Source organism: Euprymna scolopes, chromosome 27 (genome assembly GCF_053919585.1).
Source record: "Euprymna scolopes isolate OS-2025 chromosome 27, ASM5391958v1, whole genome shotgun sequence".
NCBI lineage: Eukaryota > Metazoa > Mollusca > Cephalopoda > Sepiida > Sepiolidae > Euprymna > Euprymna scolopes.
In genome coordinates, this window is record NC_136508.1 from 40,034,608 (window position 1) to 40,057,902 (window position 23,295).

The 23,295-nt window shown below is 34.4% G+C and overlaps 1 protein-coding gene and 1 pseudogene across 16 annotated transcripts in view; both read right to left on the bottom strand.

Moving 5' to 3' along the window:
- Positions 1-23,295, bottom strand: part of LOC145248835 (pleckstrin homology-like domain family B member 2) — an 839,292-nt gene that overhangs the window by 770,864 nt on the left and 45,133 nt on the right. The gene's annotated exons all lie outside the window — the stretch shown is intronic.
- On the bottom strand, positions 7,889-8,045 carry LOC145249174 (U2 spliceosomal RNA; annotated as a pseudogene).

Below are 23,295 nucleotides of genomic sequence, written 5' to 3' on the forward strand. Positions count from 1 at the left end.
GCAATGGGAAAATAGCTGAAAACTAGATAAATCCCTCGTGTGTGTGTATGATGACGGTGCAGAGAGATAAACGGCCACGATTAACATGCACCCATTGCAAGGAAATAATGACCACACGCAGACGTGAACCAAGAATCGTGTGATTACGGTGCCAGTGTGGTTGTGCAAAATAGATGCTGGTGAGCCTAAAAACGGCTAAATAAAAGGTTACAGATTTTTCGCAGAGTTAGTTTTGTTTTGGATATCACATTGTTTTGTTGACCTCTCTTTTTGTTGGAATAGAAGAGGACTACTGCTGCGAGCAAACGTCGTCACTTGTTGAGGAAGGAAGTTTCCACTGTTGCTGTTACTACTGACGTTACGAGTGAGCGTCGTTGCTGTTGTTGGCGAAAGAAGTTTGTTTTTATATCCTAAAAAAGGGTTTTGCATGGTAAACAACTGATAATCCCTACGACAATATTAAGGTTAGCGTAAATTCTTGGAAGTAAACTAATGCAGTGATTGTAAGCAAAGAAATTTTCCCAATTTAGAACTCTGAACTAGTTTTTTTTCATATAGGTTTTAAAGGTTGAAGAACTTATTCATTCCTCTCCCTTTTTTCTTCTTCTTCCTCTCCCTTGCCTTATCTTATCTATATAATTTTATAAATTTTTAATTTAATATTTTTATTGCCTTCCCCCTCTTTTCTTTTCTTCCCTTTTCCTTTCTTCCCTTCCTTCCATTCTATTGGTTTTTAATATCCTATGTAATCACACACACACACAAAAAAAAAATGTCTTTCCTTTCTATTTTAACTTGAATCATCTGATGATATGGACTGATAATTTTTATCCTGTCTATTGAAACAATTTGTAATGAATTAAGTTAATACAATTGAGGTTGTAATAATGAAAAACATATTTGGCTCTACTAACGTATTGAGCACTTTTTATCCTTGTTTTTTACCACATATACCTCTCTCATATACATATATATATATATATATATATATAATTTGCTTATAATCTGTGCATGTTTTCATTGGTCATTGAGTTATTTGTGCATACTTGGTCCAACTATTGAGAATAAACACACTTAGATTTATTCCAGGGTTTTTGCACCATAAACAAACATTTTTCAGTATGTATGGCGGTAAAATAAAACAACCTGGAGGATTTGCTAGTGAGTTATTGACTTGAATTTGTTTACATTGGTTTCCTTTTTTTTTTTCAAACGTTGACTAGCATTGATGACATGTCTTAAGATTGTTGTTCTCCTTGATTTTCTTGTCAAACATGGCGCTACAAACACGATTCTACAAAACTTTTTTTGACCTCGTATGAAACCGCGTGCGTGTACTAGTGTTGGGACGAATAATCGAAAAAAATCGGAGCTTTTTGGGATATTGGAATCGATATGGGAATCGGAAAAATTTTAGCCTATTTTCTGATGCCAAAACGGATTCCTTTAATTATCTTTTGGTTTAAGAAACATCTTCCACTGTTTGTAGTAATAATAAAATAAATATTTATTGATTTATACTTCCAATAAGACTAAAATCTCTAGATCACCCTCAAAAGTGTGTTTTTACGTTTGAGAAAATATATGCACATTTAGGATGTGTGTTTACAGTAATCGGTACAAAATAACATTTTTATAGTTAAATATTTAGAGATTTATAAGGAATCAGTATCGGTAATTGTATCGGAATCGGGAAAAATATTGGAATCGTCCCATCACTAGTGTGTACTAACCCTACAAACTGTACTTTCTTGAACCCATGTTTGATCACAAACTTATTGGACGATGGAAATGTGAAGTTGTTCATTTGAGCTTGTTTTTTTTTTGTTTTCTTTTTTAGATGTTCACTGGCTTTGACGATAGGTCTTAAGATTCGCATAATTCTTGATCTTGTCAAATAGTACCATTCCATTTCGGTTTACAAGCGATCAAATTACAAACCAAGAAGTCAGATCGCACTAACCAATATGTGGTATCGTTAATCTATATACATAAAAGCGAAAATGTGTATGTATGTTCGCTTTTTGTGTATGTCTGCAAAAGGCTTTTTTCACAGTGATTCTCGCTCGGCTTGCTCCTTAAAACTTATATTGCATCTAGATCATAATGTGTGTGTATTTAATTTGCCCGGCTTTTACCAGCTCGCCGCGTTTTCGAAAACCGAATGATCTGGCTTGCAGAGCAAAACTAGGTCAGACATCACGTCACTTCCTCGCACCCGTTTATTTTGCTTTATAAACCTTCACTTAACGCGCTTATCACTTCCTCTCCCCTCGTGGCCGAAATGGTTAGGTGTCTGGCTTTTTTTACCTTTGCATCAAGGCTTCGGGGTTCAATCCTACCTTCCTATTAAAACTTTTTCTTTTACTCAACCAACTTTTTTTTTTTTTTTTTAACATCCACACCTCCAAACACCCAGGCAACGCCCTCCCCCCGCTAGTCTATAATATAAATCTCACCTGTGTTTAAATGTATGTTTGTATGTATGTCTGCTTAAAACTTGACAGAGGCAATGGATTTTCACGAGATAGGTATTGTTTTGGAACTCGACCCTTCGGACGACAAATATCGAAAAATTGGCTGAAAATATTAATTCTTTCACCTTCAACTGAGCAGTTTTCTAGAAGGAGGGTCATTTTTTTGCTCTTGTTTTTTTTTTTTTGCGTCGTCATTTTTGCAAGACATCGTATCAGTTGGAATGACTTTACTTAATTTCAATGTTCTAAACTTCCCGTCACGTCGTGGAGTAGCGGTAAAAGTCAGATTTTTTTCACTTTCTCTTCTGCATCACAGGTTTGAGCCTGCCTGTCTACTACTTTTTTTTTTTTTTTTTTTTGCTCAACACACCTCCAAACACCCAGGCAACGTCGGGCACCAAGGCTAGTAATCTATAAACAGCATCTAAGCTAGCTTAGACATACCCATAAGATTGGCTCCAGAGAGAATTGCTAACCAAGTAATTCAATGGATCTCTGATGAAGAAAGAATAACAAGAACAAAAATGAACTGCAAGCAGATTATTGAGAGATATTGTTAATTTAGCAGTATTCCTCTTTGCAGATTACCTTTGCAAGTTTCTCTGCATAAAAATCACCAAATATGTCTCCATGTCAGTCTATCATATCATGGCATCATATTTGTAGAAAGAATTGTCTATTGAAAGCTCCATAAACAAAGGCAATATGGACTATGAGTTGTAGTGCATTATAGGTAAGGCTTCGGCAGCATTTAACCAACTCAGCAAAATCTGAATAAACAAAAAATTTACCCACAAATCTAAATTTAAGATTTTATAACAGCAACGTCTTGTTAACACTGCTAAATGAGAGTGAAACTTGGCATCTCAAAATCAGCCAAGAAATTTGATGCGTTTGATTTCAAGTGCTTTAGAAAGATTCTAGGAATCAAATGGAGTGATCGAATTACCAACCAAGAAGTCAGAGATCGCACTAACCAACAGGTGATATCGCTAATCTACAAATGATGGCTAGGCTAGCTCAGACATACCCATAAGATTGGCCCCAGAGAGAATTGTTAACCAAGTAATTCAACAGACCTCTGATGACAAAAAGAATAAGACCAAAAATGAACTGCAATTGAGAGATATTTGATTGCAACCAGAAGAAACTAGAGGGCCGCTCTGGATTTGGCCTTAGATCGAAAACGATGGCACAATTTAACTGACTCATGCGTCAGTCTAAGTAACAGTCCATCGTAACGGAGTCAACCTTTTTGTTTTTGTCATTATCGAGTTATTCATTTGAACTTGTTTCTGTTTGTTTCCTTATTTTTCAGCTGATGTTGACTGGCTTTGACGATTACATTCACGTTCTCCGTGATCTTCTTGCCAAACACTGAGAACCAGGAAAAAACACATTTAAAATAATATGAAAAATGTTTAACTAGTGAAATATCAATCTTGGTAAACAAATAAAATAAATTTAAAAATACGTTCATCATTAGAGTAAGGGGGTGGGGAGATGATCCAGTCGTTAATGATACGAACTGACTTGGGTGTCCCAAGTTCTAATCCAGTTCAGTTCGTTCCACAAATATCACTTCGGATGTTGGAAACATTTCATGGTCCCTTCCGTAAATACCTAATGTATTTCTAGAAAGAATTGCATCTAGAAAAATATCGGGGAAACCAATGCCAACAATAGAATCTTCGGATTCATATGATATAATGATGATTAGAGTAATTGAACTGACAGGTCTTTTTTTTCAAATTTTTTGTGTGTGTCGAGGGGGGGGGGTATTTTCCCCTCAACAATTACAATCATTTCCAACTATAAAATGTCAAAATTAAGAGAAAGACACAGTAAGCATGTGAGGGGAAGGTAACAGGAAGTCATTCTTTGATGAAAAAAAAGTTAATCTCACTTCCATATTCCTTAGCCTTCATGGCAAAATTAACATCTTTCAGTTTTCAGAGAGAACTCTCATAAGAATGAAAAGGAAGGCAAAAAGAAGAGAGAAGAACAGGAAAAGGGAAAGATAATACAGAATTAGAAATAAAATTTAGACAAAAAAAAAATAAGCCTTTAGTGATTTGGCAAAAGTCAAGATTTTTTTTTTTAATTTAAAAAACAAAATGAAAACGAATTTGAACCAAAAAGTAGAGAACTCACATTCACAGAAAGCGCTAGCAATTTTAGTGTATTTTTTTTTTTTTTTTTTTTTTTTGAATTCCATTAAAAAACAAAAAACTAAAAATCGGTCGCAGTAAAGAGTAAGATATTTAGTGCTTGAGAAAGTCTGTCGTCTAATTTTAAAAGTTGTAGAAAAGAATACCAAGAATTCGTAAAGTTGTAATTAGGCAAGTGGTTGTTTTATTGGCAAAAACAAACTATGAAGCTGTTTTCTACAAGGTATTTGCACTATTTATAGAAATGTTATTTGCTTTTAAAATATAAAAACATCTCATTTTAAATTGACATTTTTTCAAAAGAAATGCAGGATTATTCAAACCTTTTACATGAAGTGCACACTCACATTGCATTCCTAGATTACAGACAACAAATGACATGGGAAAAGAATATAGCGGTTGAAACTTTGTGAACATAAAACATTTAAATAATAATCATTAAATCATTTTTTATTATTAGCTAAAATATATAAGAAATAATAAAAATTTCTTTAAAAACACACACCAGTATTTACCATGATTGATTTGTTAAACAGAATTATGAATCAACCTTGTATTAAAAAAATTAAAAAATTAAAAATTAAAAAAAAAAGAAGCAATTCATGTAAAAGTAATGTATAGTCCGCATCTATTTGTGACAGGAATTGGAGCTTAGCAGAGAGTGCGGGGTCTATTAGTATGTTTACATTCTTTTTTCTTTGTACCCTGTCCAAGACAGAGAGGATAGTATTTGCTGCACCAGAACAGACGTGACAATGCTCCATGTATTGCTATGACTAATATGCTACCCAAGCTCTTCATTCAAACTCCTTAGCTTAACATTCACAGACATCATAAATTGAAACAAATACATTGAAGGCATTGCCAAGGCTGCTGCAAATGTTATACATTCACTGCGGTCGGTCGTTCAAATGTGCTTTTCAGTCTATATAATTGCTAAATCTACTCTTGTCACTGGTCTATGATATATACACACTGACAGTGAGTAAAACAACACAGTTGATTTATAAAATATTTTGTTTTATTTCTCAACAACAACGGTTTTGAATTTACAATTATATGATGAGTGTTTGACATGTGTGAAGGTACATGGGAGTGGTGTGGATATTTGGCCGTTAAGAACGTGTCAGCTCGTTTTTGCTCTGCGTCAGACTCTGACCGACTGCTCCCCTTTTTCTTGTGTCGATTTATATAAACATTCTTTCATCCTGGAATGTTTAATATTCCCCATTGTCTATTTAATATTTCCTTTGACCGATATCCTTTCACATATTTCTGGGTCAAATTATGCCTTCCAATAAACAATGATAGAAAGTCCCGAATTCCACACATGAAATCCATTTGCATGTGCACAACCCAACGAATGCTTTTTTTCACCTGCCAATTATCCAACACAATGCTACAAAACCATATGCATGGAATATTGTTGCCACATCTGGGGTAATGCATCTACCATTAATCTCTCCTTAGACAGGGTTCATAAAAGAGTTGGAACCTAATACGTCCAACACTATTAAATAAACTTCAACCTGTCCCCATCACCACAATGTTGCATCCCTATGCCCATTTACAGGTATTTTATAATAGAATGTGTCCTAACGAACCATAGCACTTGTGCCCCCTTAACGGAAACATCTCTAACCTGAAAAGTAGCAAACTTCCTAGATTTCACTGTAGAGATCCCTAGCTGCTGGAAAGAAGAAACCTTGCGAGCCTGTCTGTTTTATTGTTATTTTCATGGCAAGTGCTTGTCTGAGCTTCAATCTATGGTCAACCCTCGCCAAACTTTCACAAGAAACACTCATCTAGCTGAAAACACTATCAATAATTTCCCCCCACACTTTATCTGTGCCTAAACCTAAATGTAGATTCCATGATCAAACCTTTCTAAGAACTGCACACCTGTGGAACTCTCTTCCGTTTACCTGCTTTCCAGCTGACTACAATATGGCTGTCTTCAAGTTCAATGTAAACAAGTTTTTGATGAGCCGTTCCCCTTAAGTAATCCAATTTACCAAATTTACACTTCTAACGCTTGCTTTGATATTGTCCTTTTGACCACTGTAAACTCTTCAACCCTTATCCTCGAGTAGCCTCTGGGCGTTGATAAGTGGTGACTCCTTTGTAAAAAAAAAGAAAAAAGTCTTCTACTTTAATAGTTTCTTACATTGAGTTGCTACATTTTGGAATTCCCTTGTAGTCTCCTGCTTCCCTGATTGGACATTTCGCTTTACCGCCTTATATAGTGTCCTTGTATATATGGTCTCAATTAGTAGGCACTTACATCCAAGTGAAACTGTATCTGGTTTGGGATGAATATGAGAAAAAAAAAACATGTTATATTGGCATGTGTTGGATAGCTTTTAGAAATTGCCTTGTTATGAGATACTGTAAGAATGAAATTATTTGTAAGTTGGGAAAGGTTCTTAAGTCTATTCATATAATTTAGTTTTAGTCCGATTGTCTACACATGGCAGGTGATGTCCTGCTGTTCCAAAATGGCTGTTTGCAGGTGTTCTAGTGTTCTCACGTGAAGACATGATAACTTACGTTGGAGTTAAAGCAGGGGAGGCAACTTTGCTTTTACAGAAAAGAGCTATTTTCGTTTAACCATGTTAGCTTCTAAACTTAATCTCTGGTCAGATTTCTTTTGAAGTCATTTCTCTAATTGAGGCAAAATTTCTATAGTCCAGATGTTTTTTCTAATGCCAACCGAAGGATTTTATCAAGACGCCATCTCCATGTGATTGCCCACCAAAAATAAAGAGCTCTTCACATGCACTTATTGATTGCATTTATAAATGGTTCAAGAGTCTCTCCGAATTACGCATCAATCATAGTACATGTATTTGAACTAGCGTCTATACAAGGATCAAATCTAATTCTTGTCGAACGCTGTACAATTTTGTTGTACAAGTTAAGGTTTCTTATAAAAGCAAAAAATCCAGAAGAAAAAATTATAAAATAATATTAAACCAAGTTATCAATGCGAGTCAAATGATTGTCCAAGTAAGTAAGTCATTAAATATTATTGACACTTTTTTTTTTTTGTTTCATTTTAATTCAGTCAAAGTTCTCAAAAACCACGGGGCTCCCTTCCTCATCTCTATATGAGATACATTGAATATTTTTCCTTTACATTTTAAACACAGAGTTAATAAAGTAGATAACATAATTTTCCTCTCCTACCGTTTTAGTTCCTAGTTACAATGCCTCCCCACGGGACAGAATTAGACACCAGGGTCGTTTTTTAATATGGAGAAAAGGAACAAAAATAAAAAATTGTCTTCAATCGTGAACGATTTCTCCTCCACTGACAAAGAACAAGAAATTCAAATGCAGCATCTGAAGAACAGATACTACACTTTGATCTTGGCCCGAAGGCCAAGAACGCTACTGTATACCGTCTTAGTTATCACTTGGTCTTATCGGATTGCAGGATAATTCCTTTTCTGTTGAAATATCCACTTTAGCGCTATTACTGTAGCTAACATCATTTGAAGAAGGTGCATTACTCCTTGTATAAGCAAGTGTTGGTTAGCCATACCAAGGAGATCTTATTTGAGCTTTGAATACTGTGCAATTTTGAATATTTATCAGGGTATATTTGTAGGGGAAAGTATCCTCATACCAGGTTGTCCTGGCAAACCCCTGTACAGACAGAGGCTTTAAACACTCGAGGATAGTTTTTAGTAGGCATTTAAGTTCTCATTGAAGATCTTCCCTTTGATTGGCATATTTGCTTTTCGGCTTCTCAAAGGGAAGATCTTCAATGAATATGTACCTACCTGTGATGATCTAAGGTAGTGAATGAAACATGGGCCCTGACAAATCGCCAAAGTGAAATCTTGGCAGTAGCACAAAGGAAGTTGGAGAGGATAATGTTAAGCGTCACTCCACCAGACAGAAAGACAAACATCTAGATCCGCCAACAAACAAGAGTTATTGACATCAATACTGCCATCAAGACATCCAAACACAGATAGGCAGGGCACGTAGCCAGACAGCATGACAACAGATGGTCCACTGGACAACGGAATGGACACCTCTGGAGCATACGAGGCCAAAGGGAAGACCAAGAACGAGATGGAAAGACGACCTGATACAGAACATGGGTCCCACATAGCAGCGAATAGCTTGGGACAGAGATAGCTAAAGTCTAGGGAGGGGTTCCTCGTTGAGTGATAAAACTTGTTGATGATGTTGAAAGTTTTCATTATGCTAATAGAAGTGAGCTGAAAAAATGTGCCACCAGAAAAAAAAAAGTACAATTTAAAAAAATAAAAACATCTTAAATGATGTAATGTGGTTCCAATTCAGGTCAAGAAGACTGCACTAATGGTAATCGGCAAAACTTACTTCCACATCAATGTCAAAGAGGACAGAAAATGTGGCATACATCTGCAATCTTTAGTCACACCCACAAGATTGAGTGTTTCAGGGACTTAATAACACACAATGACTAAAAAAAAAGTATAATTGCACATCAAATATTAAAGTGGTACGATTACTATTACATGGTTATATAAAAGAAAAAAATGCTTGCTGTTTGTAGACTACATTAGGTAAATTCTTAAACAAACTCAAGTATGCTTAAAAGCACATGCTTTCTCTTGCAAAGAAACTGTTTACCAGCTGAATGAATATAAAGATTTTTTTTTTAATTAGAAAAGCAACTCTTTATCAACATTTGAAACATGAAACAATTTTTAGGAAAAAGTCAACTTCTATACCGTTCTATACCGTACTTTGGGGTAATTGCACCAAATCCGGGGGTAATTGCGCCAACTAAAAAAAAAAAAAAAAATGTGCTCTTTATATGCGTGGTTACCGAAAGAGCACTTTTCGTTGGCACAATTACCCTAAAATATCATAAATAAAACAGTATATGCATGTATGTGTGTGTGTATGTAAATATTTAAAAACTCTTACACTTCTTTCTTAGAACCGCACACATGTGGAACTATTCCGTTTGCCTGATTTCGAGCTGACTACATTATGGTTGTCTTCAAGTCCAATGTAAACAAGTTCTTGAGGAGCCGGTCCCCTTAAGTAATCCAATTTACGAAATTTCCACTACTAATGATTACTATGAGATTGTCCCATTGACTACTTATCCTCGAGTGGCCTCTAGGCCTTGAAAAGTGGTGACTCCTATGTAAAAAAAAAAAAAAACTACTGATCACATAAAACTGAAATTAACAGAAAATAGTAATCATACACCAAGGATGCGTTTTTTTTCCGTAGTTAGTATTTTCCCTGCATAGTGGTGTTGTTGAAAGCGATGGTCAGATGTTATTAAAACAATGTATGGAAGGAGACATCTCTTATTAGAACTCTTTTGTAGCGCGGGGGCGCTATAGTGTAATAGTAAAAATTGGCAACAGTTATTTGAAAGTATATTTTCAGAAATTAAAATTATTAAAAAAAAAAAAAAAAAAAAAAAAAAAAAAAAAAAAAAAAAAAAAAAGACAAAATGCTTTTGTAAACCACGTTTAAGATGCAAATATTCTATATAAATAAAACAAATGTATGCGTGTGTCTGTGTGACAATATCTAACTGATAAATTCTTAAACTACTGGTCACATAACACTGGAATTAACGGGAAATAAGGATATGCCAAGGATGGTTTATAACGAGTAAAATCTTTGTTTGGATGGATGAAAAACATGCACAAAAATATGTCGGCAAGTTTAAATGCAAAATATTCATTTCAACTTGCCGACATTTGTGTTACTTTTACGCATGCACAAAACCATTCATAGCTTGAAGTGGTTTAATTTTAAATTCTTCCGTTCTAGTTGATGGCACCAATGTCATTTGTTTAACTTTTGAAATCAGTACTCTATATCAATGATCTATCATGAATATTGAGCTTTTTCATCAGGTTAGGATTGTCGTGTAAATATTAATATTTGCTTTTAGTTTATCATTCAAATTGTAAACTTAAAACAAAAATTGAGTTAGATATATATATATCATTCAAACACTACCATTTGTTGTAATAAATAATTTTATCTAGAATTCTTCATATGTTTTGGTTTCAATTATAGCTGAAGGAACTGATGTTATATATGCATACATATATATTTTATTCTTCATAAGTTTTGGTTTCGATTCAAGCTGATGCACCCAAGTCATATGGATATATTTTTTTTATTTTTGAAATCACAACTTTACAATATATAAGAATCGATAAAAAATAATATATACGAAATCTGCACAAATTAACATATTTAAGTGTATTTTACGACTGGGGTATGCTGGGCGTCCCTGCTAGCTTAGATAAATACTTTTGCAGTTTTAACAAAAGAGCTACAGTAATATCATGGCGTCTCCATTTACGCTGAACATCCACAGAATGCCAATATCAATATATTACATATGAAAGAGTCCCGTGTGGAATTTCCGCAGGTCACGCTAGTATCTATATATATATATATATATATATATATATTCAAACATTACCGTGTTTGAATATATGGTTAAGTGGCAGTTTTAGTCATTTAGAACTGCTTTAAAAGCTTCATCGCATACTCATTTTCCGACCAAATTTCAAACAATTATTATCAGCTATATTGTGAAAAACATTTTTCAACTTTTGTTCACTAAAACAAGTTATGATGAATTTACTGGTGTTCAAAATTGTAAAAATTCGTAAGGAGGCGAGCAACGTTTTTTATGACTGGTTTCCATAGCGACCATGTTCCTTCAGCGACTAGTGTTGCTACTAATTCACCACTCTCGCGAAAAAGAAAAGGAACAAGTAGAGAGAATGAAAGCAGACGATTTCCGTACATTGTTATTACATATGTGTATGCTATGTTTATGGGGGCAAAAAAATAAGACTGAAATTAAACAAAAAACAAGTGAATTTATTGAAAGCCTGGAAGACTCATGGATTACAATAGAAAAATGCGAGCATAAAAAGTAATATTGTTAAGTTTAAACATGGAAAAGAAAAGGACAAGATATTCTAGTAAAAAAATACAATAAATTTATAACTTAAAATATGGCAAGATTTTTTTTTTATTCAATTTAACATTATATAATCAATTCTTAATGCTGCAATATTTTAAGTTATAAATTTATATTTTTTTTACTAGAATATCTTGTCCTTTTCTTTTCCATGTTTAAGCTTAACAATATTACTTTTCATGCCCGCATTTTTCTATTGTAATATATATTTCCCCAAACCTCTAATCTTGATGGAGGGAAGACTAAAACTTACTGCTATGGTTTCAAGTGATCTGAAATAACAGCAAGGGGAGACTTGATTCCAAATATTTCTCATACATTATATCTCCCCTCTTTTGAAAATAGTGTACGATTATGAACATGTCCAGTATACAATAATCCTTGGGAAGATATAACATATGAGATATATTTGGAATCAAGTCACCCCTTGCTGTTATTTCAGATCATTTGAAACCTTAGCAGCAAGTTTTAATCTCCCCTCCATCAAAGCAAGAGGTTTTGGGGAAATATCAGATATTTTGTAATTTATATGCAAAACTAGGAAAACAAATGACTATGATGGAAACATTTTATGGCTGTAAAAAATTGCCAAAAATGGGCTCTGGATGATGGATGACTCCCTTAATGTGTGACCATAAGGGCAAATATCACATAGCTCACTACACAGTTCAGATCATTAACTTTCCAACGAGACTTCGTTTGTTAAATTCTGATCAATAGTCGCTGAGATTTGGAACTTATATAATTGCCAAAAAAGGTGATATAGCCATATATACAGGGTGGGCCAAAATAAGGGTCCTATTTTTAAAAATTCATAAATTCATGTAAGTTTTAAGAAGTGTTTTTCGGCCAAAATTTGTTTTGTTTATTTCAAAAAAATCTCGGAAGGGTCAGTCTACACACACATAAAGTTTGGTGAGTTTAACTTTTACTTTGTGGAAGTTATTCAAATTTAAAGATAGGACCCTTATTTTGGCCCACCCTGTATATTTATATATATATATACACACACACACACTTGTAGCCAAATTGAATATGGAAATGCTCATATCTTTGGTTTTAGAGGACGAAACTACATGACAATTTGCAAGCTTTTTGAAGATTATAATACTATTCTATGGTTAAAATTTTATGATAAAAGAACCTTTATTTTCAAGCTAATAAAATATGCCCAAATTTTCCTACATTTGTATATATATAGTGGCCAGCTTCCGTTTTGCTGTTTCGTTTGTCTTCCCTTTGGCATTGTCAAGCCACATAATTTTATAACCTACTACCTAGCTCTACCTACATATTGAACACTGTTGAATTAAATACTTAAAATTTACACATAAATCTATACTTTCGTATATTAATTTATATGATTAAATGAAGTAGTCATATATATATATATATATATATATTTTGTGTGTCAGGTCATGTCATATGCTACTGGTACCATGTAACCCAGTACTACCTGCCTCATGGTCGGGTCACCGGCGACTAAACTGGTTCCCCCACCAGACTTGTTTGGTGAGGAGGGTGGCTAGTCTCCCTGGAGGATTAAAAACAAGACCTTCCAAAGGGCGAATGAACTCTTTTTCTGGGTCAACGGCCAACTAGCACCGTGTATATTTGTGTGTGTATATGTGTATTGGGGTGGAGAGGGCTCCCGTAAGCCGTGGTGAAGGCAACCTTTCTAGGAGAAGCAAATCTCTGATTTAAAAAACCATAAAGCGGGAGACCAGTACCCGCATTAAGCTGGTCTGCAGTTTAATTTGTTGCTGGCTATCTTGCTCTTGCTTGTTGCTGGATCTCAACATTTTGAACCGAGAGAGAGAGACTTAGCTGTCGTACAAAGCTAAGACTCTGTAACATCATCTTTGTATAGATACTCCCTCAGGCATTTGGGCTCATGGATTTTAAATGTCTGAGGGAGTGGCACTCGTCTGACAAGACGTTGCAATCATCATATATATATATATATATTGGTGCAAAAATAATGTTTTTTGACGTTCAACTTCATGTCAAAAAACATTACTCTTGCCCCAACCTTAAAACATTCAATAGAGAAGTGGCTCTAATAATGAATATGAAATCTGCACACAAATTAAAATATATTTAAGTGTATTTTACGAGGTGTTTTACGCTGGGCACCTCGCGCTAGCATATATCAATTTCCTCCAACGAATTGTTCAACTATTAAAATTTGATTCTTCTTATATTCTAACCTTTGACATAGGGACGAAATCCAAAGTAACTGAAAAATCTTTGGGTTACATTTCAACATTTTGTAGGACGTTTTTATTGCAAAACTGATTTTTTTTTTATCGCATGCTTTCATCGAATTATCTTCTCAAAAATGTAAATAATTTCTTATAAAAAATTATGGGGAAAAGCAGAGAGGTGGGTTGGGGTCAAGAATAGAAAAATCCCGGGCAACACTGGATAGACACAAGTAGTGTGTGCGTGTATGCATAATGAGTCATTGGAACTATTATATATATTAGTGTTTTATTTTGTTTTTATAGCCTCAGACCATGTGTGGTCTGGAATTTTTACGATTTTACTTTATTTTAGGCAAGCTTTAAAATGAGTCTTTCACTGCCACTCTGAATGAGTTGTCAGTTAAATAACCCATACATTTTGTGGGGGTGGGTGAGGTGGGCATGTCACGTTGGATCTTCATTATTAAAAATTATATCTGTATACTTCAATGTGGAAACTTGGGTTTTCTTTATGTAAGCGTCAAGACCATGTGTGGTCCGAAATATTTTATGAGAAAGAAGGTAACTACCTTTTGCCAGTGTCAGAGTCCAGCCGAGTTTGTGTGTGGCCAGCTAGAAGACACTAGCGAAACTATAGCTAATTAACGATGATGGACAAAAAAAAATATTAGAGTATCAAAAGATCCGGGAGGGGTGGGGGGGGGCAAAAAAGGTAAAGAGAGAGAGAGAGAGACAGACAGATACCGGGAGACAGCCATATAAACTATTTACTCAAGTGGGGTCAAGTGAAATTTATATATTCATATGACAACTGAGAGAAGGCAAATGTCTTTGTATAATGTTTTTTATTGATGAGAAATCAATAAACCAAATAAAAGTCTTTATGCAGACATGTACGAGGGTTACTACTAGAGGGGGGGTCTTTTTTCGTCTATTGGTTGTAGATTGTCTTGTTTGTTTAATGCATGAAAGACACAAGGAGACGTCAGATGAATTTTCTGCAAAGTAAACGGTGTTTTTTTTTTTAATAATAAACCCTTTATTTTAAACAACATATACAGAACTTTTTTTTATTTATTTTAAACAATATAAATTAAACTTTTTATATTTTTCAACAATAAACCTTCGTTATTTTTAATTTTAAACAATAGAACTTTTTATAATTTATATGCAAACTTGTTTTATTTTAAAAATTTTAAAGAATATAAACAGGTTTTTTTTTTTAAAAAACATTGTTCATGGTTGCTTTTCATTATACAGAGAAATACATCCCTTTTCTCTTCTTCACCACATGAATTCCAAAAGTATCTGCTCCCATTTTATATTTATAATGGGACCATAAACCTTTTACGGTTTGTGTGTGTATCGAGGGGTCAATTGGGCCAAGAACGTTTTTTCATAATAATTTCGTCATCGAAGGTAAATACATGATCACAATAGTCTTCTTGCTGGCATAATCCATTATAAGAAAAAACATTTTGCTGTTAGTTTTAATCTTAATTGAGACATCCTAGTGATCAGAACATCCTAGTGATCAGAACATTTTTTTTTTTTTTTTTTTTTTTTTTACACAGTGATCACCACTTATCAAGGCCCGGAAGCCACTCAGGGATAAGGGTTATCTTAGTGATCAGAACATCCTAGTGATCAGAACATCCTAGTGATCAGAACATCCTAGTGATCAGAACATCCTAGTGATCAGAACATCCTAGTGATCAGAACATCCTAGTGATCAGAACATCCTAGTGATCAGAACATCCTAGTGATCAGAACATCCTAGTGGAGATGTAAGAAAGGATGTGCACAGTGTAGGGTAAGAGGTCAGAAAAAGATCAAATTGGTCATTAGCGTCAGAAACGTAGATAGGTTCATCTACAATTTGGGTTGGATCATAGGGAAGAGAGAAATCATGGCAGAATCTCCCTTCATTATCTGTGACCAGCCATTCAACGGTGTGGATGTTGAAGTCATCACAGATGTGAATGTTGGCTGAGAGATGGTCAGTTAGTACGTTGTCAATTTGATTCACGATACTCTCAAAAATGGTGACACCATCGTTGTAGGGACGGTAAAGGGAAAACAGCTATGCGCTGCTGTGTGTAAGTCTACTGCTGAGAAACACATGTAGGCTAAAAATTGAAAAAGAATACAAGTGTTTAATTTTAATTTAAATCGTTTATAAATAATCACTGGATTCAATTTTCAATAATCACGTGATTAAATTTTAATCAGATGATTAGGAGAATTTCGTTCATAATATGTGATATAGGGATTGAGAGTATTTTGCCGCTCAATCTCGAATCTTGCCCCGCACTTGATACCGAGTTTGTTTAGGATACGTTTTTTTTTCCATGTTACGATGTGGAATACAATGTTTTCTCCCCCTGGTTACGGTATTTGCCCCACCTTACGGTTTTATCTGATTATATACGTGTGTATTATATACTGTACTGTATATTGTTACTAATTTTTAATGTTGTATCGCAGGTCTTCTGTAGTTTTTTTTTTTTTTTTTTTTTGCTATTAACGTTTTTATGACATAAATTCAAGAATACTTCATACAATATGGAGAAATAAAGACCAGATAAGACTTTGAACCAAGTGGATTTATGTAATCTCATTGTTGACTCGTGTTATTGTGCTATTGCTGCTGTTTCAAACAAAGGGGTATCATCGTTTGAATTATAACATCTGCTTTTAACAGAGGACATATTTTTGGCTTTTTTTTTTTTTTCAGAATAGCTTTCGTGTTTTGAACTTTCCTGGGTGGACATTTTACTTATGGTCACCCCTAATAAGGCATATCACCACTAGGATGCAAGGGGCTACTATTTGGGACCATGCCTAGGAAAGATTAAGATGTTGGTTTACATTACATTTAAACTTTCTGCATGCAGTCAAGTAAGCAAATAGCAGGAAGGGAATTCCAAAATTTACCTGTTTGAGCGAAGAAACTATTTGAATAGAAAGTTTCCTGGCATTTAGGGACCCCAACAGTGAAGGGGTGCGATTTTGTTGCTAAGCAAGTTTGGCGGGAATATGGACATCAAGGGGGCACAAGTGCAACGAGTTCATCAGAGCACATTTCATTAAAATACTTGTCAAACAGGCACAGAGATGCAACATTACGGCGATGAGACTGGGGTTGGAGTTTAGTTGACAAAGTGGGTTAAAGATTCATTTTTAGACCCTATCCAAGAGGGAGAGACCAGTGATGCACCAGTCCAGATTTGGCAACAATACTCCATGCATGGGTGAATGGTGGCCCTCTAGAGGTACAGGACACTCTCTGGAGTGAGTAGTCTTCTACGATGATAGAAAACCCAGCAGCTTTGCAATGTCCTCATAAGTGCTGTATTAATCATGATAATCTTTTTCTGTCTATCAGTGTTTGGTTCACTTCGTGCAAACTTTGGCAAAAGTTGACGATGCTTGCAAACTTGCCAGTTAACAGAAGTTGCCAAAATACTCTGGGTCAAATTGACCTAAGACTGTTAATTCACTTGATTGCATCGGAGGTAGCGTTCAAACTTAAATGATCCTTGAAGTAGCTTCAAGGATTATTTCTTAAGTATGGATCTCGCATGCTAATCGAATATGTCATCAACAATCGGTTCAACAGTCTGGAAAATTTTTTTTTCTTTTTCTGAGTTGATGATGGCCTTACTTTTGTCAGGCTGAGGTATGTAAGTAGTTCTAATAGATCCACTCTCCCAGGCTTTACCTTCTCCGAGAAAGGATTAGTTTACTGCTAATTACCTGAGTCGCCTAACATGGCTGCTCAAGCATTTTCATTACATGCCTCTTGTGTGCTGGCTTTTTAAACTTTGCTTTCCAACTTTGTCACATCTTCCAACGATGAGGAGGGGGGGAGAGAAAACCTACTTTGGCCAAGTTTTCCTCCTTTCTCGTTCAGGTGTATTGTTTATGCACTTGGTTGTTTTTCGAATATTTATTGAAATCAAAATAAAACAAGGGAAAACTAAAACGAATTTTAAAAAATACTATTTAAAAAAGAAAACAGGAGACTGCATAATTTCATAGAATCCAAAACTCATAAGACCTCTATAATAGACTAGTAAGGTCGCCCGGCTGGGCGCGCTCATAAAATACGCATAAGTATATTTTAATTCATACAGACACTGAGACATGTGCATGCAAATATTATATTTTTTAAGCAGTTCACTTCTTCTAAGTAAAAAAAAATAATACTCGAGCTGAGATTGAAACCAAAATCTAAAGACAGTGAGTCAAGTACGATAACTATTAGGTCAGCTTGCAACAATCTTCTTTTTCCTTTTTTTACACAGGCATCACCACATTATCAAGGCCAAGAGGCCACTCGAGGATAAGGGTTAAAGAGTGTACAGTAGAAATTGGACAATATAATAACCATTAGTAATGAAAAGTCGGTAAATTTGTTAACTTATATGGAACGGCTCATCAAGAACATTTACGTTAGACTTGAAGACAACTATATATATATATATATATATATATATATATATATATATATATATAATCTACTCATTGGTTAATGGCCATTAGAACTCGGAGAATAAACGCTCCATTTAAGTATAATGGAAAGTAGCAGGTTTTTTATTAAAAGCATTCTAGTCTTCTGTCTCAATTTATGTAGTAAAGCTCAACTGATTAGACCACTGAGCACAGACTACTAAATTAAATTTTCTCTAAGACTCCTACCTGATCAATATTGGATAAATAAAGTTTGTTTTTTATGGTAGGGGTATCAAAATTACTCCAGACAAGACAGAAGCCATTTAATGTAAGGAGCTAAAAATAAATTTATATATCCATAAAAGTGAGGATACTTCTCAATCTATATACTTAAATTTTTTATCTACAAAATTGAAATTTAGTATATAAGGTATTCAGACATGTGGAAAACTTTTTAATCGGTTTTCATCTGTAAAAAAAAAAAAAAAAAAAGGGGGGGTGCTAAGGGGTCAAAATTGAAAAATTGGTACATGGGGAGGGGGGGTCATCGTATTTTTATTTGTCAACTGTTTCACGAATACTTATGCGTGAATGGTTCACATGACATATTCCTTATGTTAAGAATAAGTAGATTTGAAAACACTTTTTAAAAGTCGTGTCAAGCTGGCCCAATGGTTATCGTACTTGACTCACTGTCTTTAGGTTTTGGTTTTGATCTCAGCTCGAATATTTTTTTTTTTTTTTTACTTACAAGACGTGAACTGTTTAGGAAAAAAAAAAACTATACTCGCATGCACATGTCTCAGTTTCTGTATTAATTAAAATATAATATTTATGCATATTTTACAACCAGGCAATGCCAGGCGGTCTGCTAGTAAATAAATAAAATGTTGCTTCAAAATCAAAAACTAACCAATAAGTGTGAAATGGATAGATTTCAACCCACAAAATAGCAATTCTTCACCCTTTGTCAGAAACATGGAATGTGAGGATTAAAGGAAGCAAGATTTATTTCAAGACCAACCGGATGAAGAAACGATGCACAGGTAAAGCATTTTTTAGATGACGATTGGTTATTTGTATTATTTGGATTCGTCGGACTACTGTTCTCATCTTGAGTGTGATTTTAACAATGTTTCGGTCGATGTAACCTCCGACCTTCTTCAGGTATATCTTGTTGAACTCTAATGTTTCTGTCAAAGATCCGTGGTGCAGTGGTTAAAGTACTTGGAAAAAGTGATATTCTCCTGAAGGCTGAAGGTTCAATTCTCAGTGTGGGCAACCAAAGAATACAATTGTGAATTACTTTGAGGCTCTATGGCTGATGGAACAAGAGCATGCTACCCCTGTGAAGTAAATATAGAGTTCCGTACAGAATGCTTCGGTCGATGTAACCTCTGACGCTCTTCATGTGCATCTTGTCAAACTCGAGGAACCGTGGCACAGTGGTTAGAGTACTTGGAAAAATCAATTGTAAAAGTGATATTCTCCTGAAGGTTGAAGGTTCAATTCTCAGTGTGGGCAACCGAAAAATACAATTACGAATTACTTAAGACTTCTATCCAGTCATGGCTGATGGAATCCCGTGGAGTAAATAAAGAGTTCCATTAGAAATTCCATCCAAATTTCCGAGTTCGACAGAAACATTCCCGAGTTCGATAAGATATACCTGAAGAAGGTCGGAGGTTGCATCAACCGAAATGCTGTGAAAATGACACTCAAGATGAGAACAGTAGTTCGATGAATCCAAATAATACAGGTAAAGAAAGAGTTAAAATCTAACTTGACAAATATGGACTTTTTTTATCAAATGCTTTTGAAGGATTTCCTCGTTTAAAAAAAAAAAAAAGTCACTCGGTGCAATTCTTAATAAAGCTTGATGGTCTTTTAGAGGTGAGGAATCAAATGAGCTATTTTAGAGTTCTTCAAAGGAGGGGAAAGAGAAGATGTCATTAATTACACACACACACATTTGTTACCGTCTATGCAACCACGGAGAGGTCATTTAGTTTATACTGACAGAAAGGGAAATGTACAACAGACCAAGATACACACAGCAAGGAATGAAATGAAAGTTAGACTAAATGTATTATCTATATACCTAGAAAAGTGCAATTGTGCGTGTACGTGAGGACACTTTTCAACCTATATACGCAACGAATTTTTTTTATCTACAGACTTAAAATTTGGTATATAGAGTATTCAGACATGTGGACATTTTTAACCGGTTTTTATCCGGAAAAAATGGGCTGCTAAGGGGTCAAAATTGAAAAATTAGTACACGGGAGTGATCCGAGTCTGGAAACATGACAGCTTCCTTATGTTAAGTATATGTTGATTTGAAAACAAATTATACAGATTATGTCAAGTTGGCGTAATGGTTATCGTTAAGTAGGTTTGAAAACACTTTTTAAAAGATCTTCGCAAGCTGGCCTAATGGCTATCGCACTAGACTGTCTTCGGGTTTTGGTTTCGTTATCTGCTCTAGTATTTTTTATTTATTTATTTATTTATTTACAAGAAGTGAACTGTTTAAAAAACAATTCTTGCATCCACACGTCTCAGTTTCATTCCGTTTTTGTTTTTTTGTACTTCATTTATTTATTTATTTATTTATTTATTTATTTTTTTTAAGAAATTTACGTTACCTTTAATACCTACGGTATTGCAGTTTATAATAAATAAAATTCTAAATCTAATATATAAAACGCTATATGTCTGTCTGCATATTTTCAAACTTATCTCTTCCGAAATTAAAAATCGCAGGGGCCTCAAATGATTGGATTTTTTTTTTTTATGAACCGTTCTTTTATGGATCTTTAACCGGTTAAAATAGTTTGGAAGGGTTCAAAATTGAAAATTCGTTGCACATTTTGTACATTCATCTTAGTTTATTTTTAATCAGTTCATATGTGTGTTACGTTGGTACTGTGGTAACATCACCAGCTTTGCATGCTACAGTTTTGCTTTCGGTTTCGATTCTAGCTGATGGCTCTCAAATAAATATATATTTTTTTTAACTTTTGAAATCAGGACTATTATAATATACACAAAATCTGGACAAATTAAAATATATTCAAACGTACTTTACGACCGGGCAAAGCCGGGCTCCCCTCCCCAATAGTATAATTAAAATATAATATTTATGCATATTTTATGACCGGGCAACACCGGGCAGCCTGCTAGTCTATATATAAAGTTAGGTGTGTGTGTGTGTGCATTTTTATGTACAGGATTCACTCATAAATTAACTAGCAGATCATTATGAATTTTAGAACTGCCGCTGGACGTAAGGGTGAATAAAGGGGGTTATATTTAGTTTCAATTCCATGCAAAATGGAGCAATGAGAGGAGGGGGGGGGTTAAAATTGCTTCATGAAAATTAAGATACTTTCAATCTTTTTGTGAAATTTTAACAATAAGTATTAGACATCAATAAATATTCGTAAAAATTTCAGTTTCTTTTAAATAATTTAAAAGGTTAAAACAAAACACACAACTATTCATCTTAAAAATATTTCAGATTTGCACTGAATTTTATTCATAGTCGTTAGACCCAAATCAGATTCCTTGAATTGCAATTTTTTCCTAAGACTCCTTAAGCTTAAAATTTTATATATTTTATAGAATCAAAATAATGTAATAGATTTCGATCAAAATTGGAATAAGGATACTAGACATAAGGTTTAGAAGCATTACACCGACTTCTGTTTACTGAAATTCATTTTACCCCTGTCAAGAAGAGTATTCTAGTTATATATATATATATATATATATATATATGTGTGTGTGTGTGTGTGTGTGTGTGTGTGTGTGTGTGTCAAAGTCACGTTGACACACAGGTTCCCACCAGATCACCCAAGTTAAGCAACGTTGAGCCTGGTCAGTATTAAATGGGTGACTACTTGGGATTCCTGATTCTGTAAGTGCTCTCTAATCTCAGCATTGTTTCCGGTCGTCTAGCGCTTCTTGTCATTGGACTCAAATAATGCTGATCCAGGAGATGTGCAGTTGGAGACTGCCCAACCCTTGTCTCACAATTTCACACGCAGCTACCCTTACAGAGGATATCCATTGTCTCTTGAGACTGAACGCAGGCATCTCTCTCTCTATTAGTGTTGGGGCGATTAATCAGAATCGGGAATCGGAAAAATCGGAGCTTTTTGGTGTATTGGAGTCGGTATTGGAAAAATTTGAGCCTATTTTCCGATGCCAAAACTTATTTTTTAAATTATCTTTTTTATTTGATTTTGGTTTAAAAAAACATCTTCCACTGTAGTAATAATAAAATAAATATTTATTGATTTAAACTTCCAGTAATACTAAAATCTCTAGAACCCTCCCCCTCACAAGTGTGTTTTACGCTTGAGAAAATATAGGCACATTTAAAGATGTGTTTTTACAGTAATCGGCACAAAATAACACTTTTATAGTTAAATATTTAGAGATTTATAAAGAATCAAAATAGATAATTGTATCGAAATCGGGAAAAATATTGGCATCATCCCATCATATAAGCGAGATAAGACACTGATAGAATTCGGATGAAAAATCCTGATAGATATTACTTAAAGTAATACTTTCAAGGAGATCCTAGCCAAAAAGGAAAAGCTCAATATTTAAGAATAGAGCAATATATAAGTTCCGTGGTTCAATTTTAAATTCTGAAAAAACATATAGAGACATATATACGATTTCTCTATATGTTGTTTTTTTTTCAGAATTTAAAATTGAACCAGGAAACTTTTTATATATATATATATATATATATATATATATATATATCATAAAATACAGTTTCTAGATGCATCAAGAGTGGTCTTCAATGATGCACGGTCTTCACTGCCAATTTCAGGTGTTGCATCATATCGCCTCAGATAGTAACACCAACCTGGCTTCAAATGCATACGACTATGCACATTGGTAGTTAATGAAATTTTTCCAAAATGTTAAACTAGCTAGGGAAACTTTGCACAGATTTTATTACTAATCTGACAAAAACA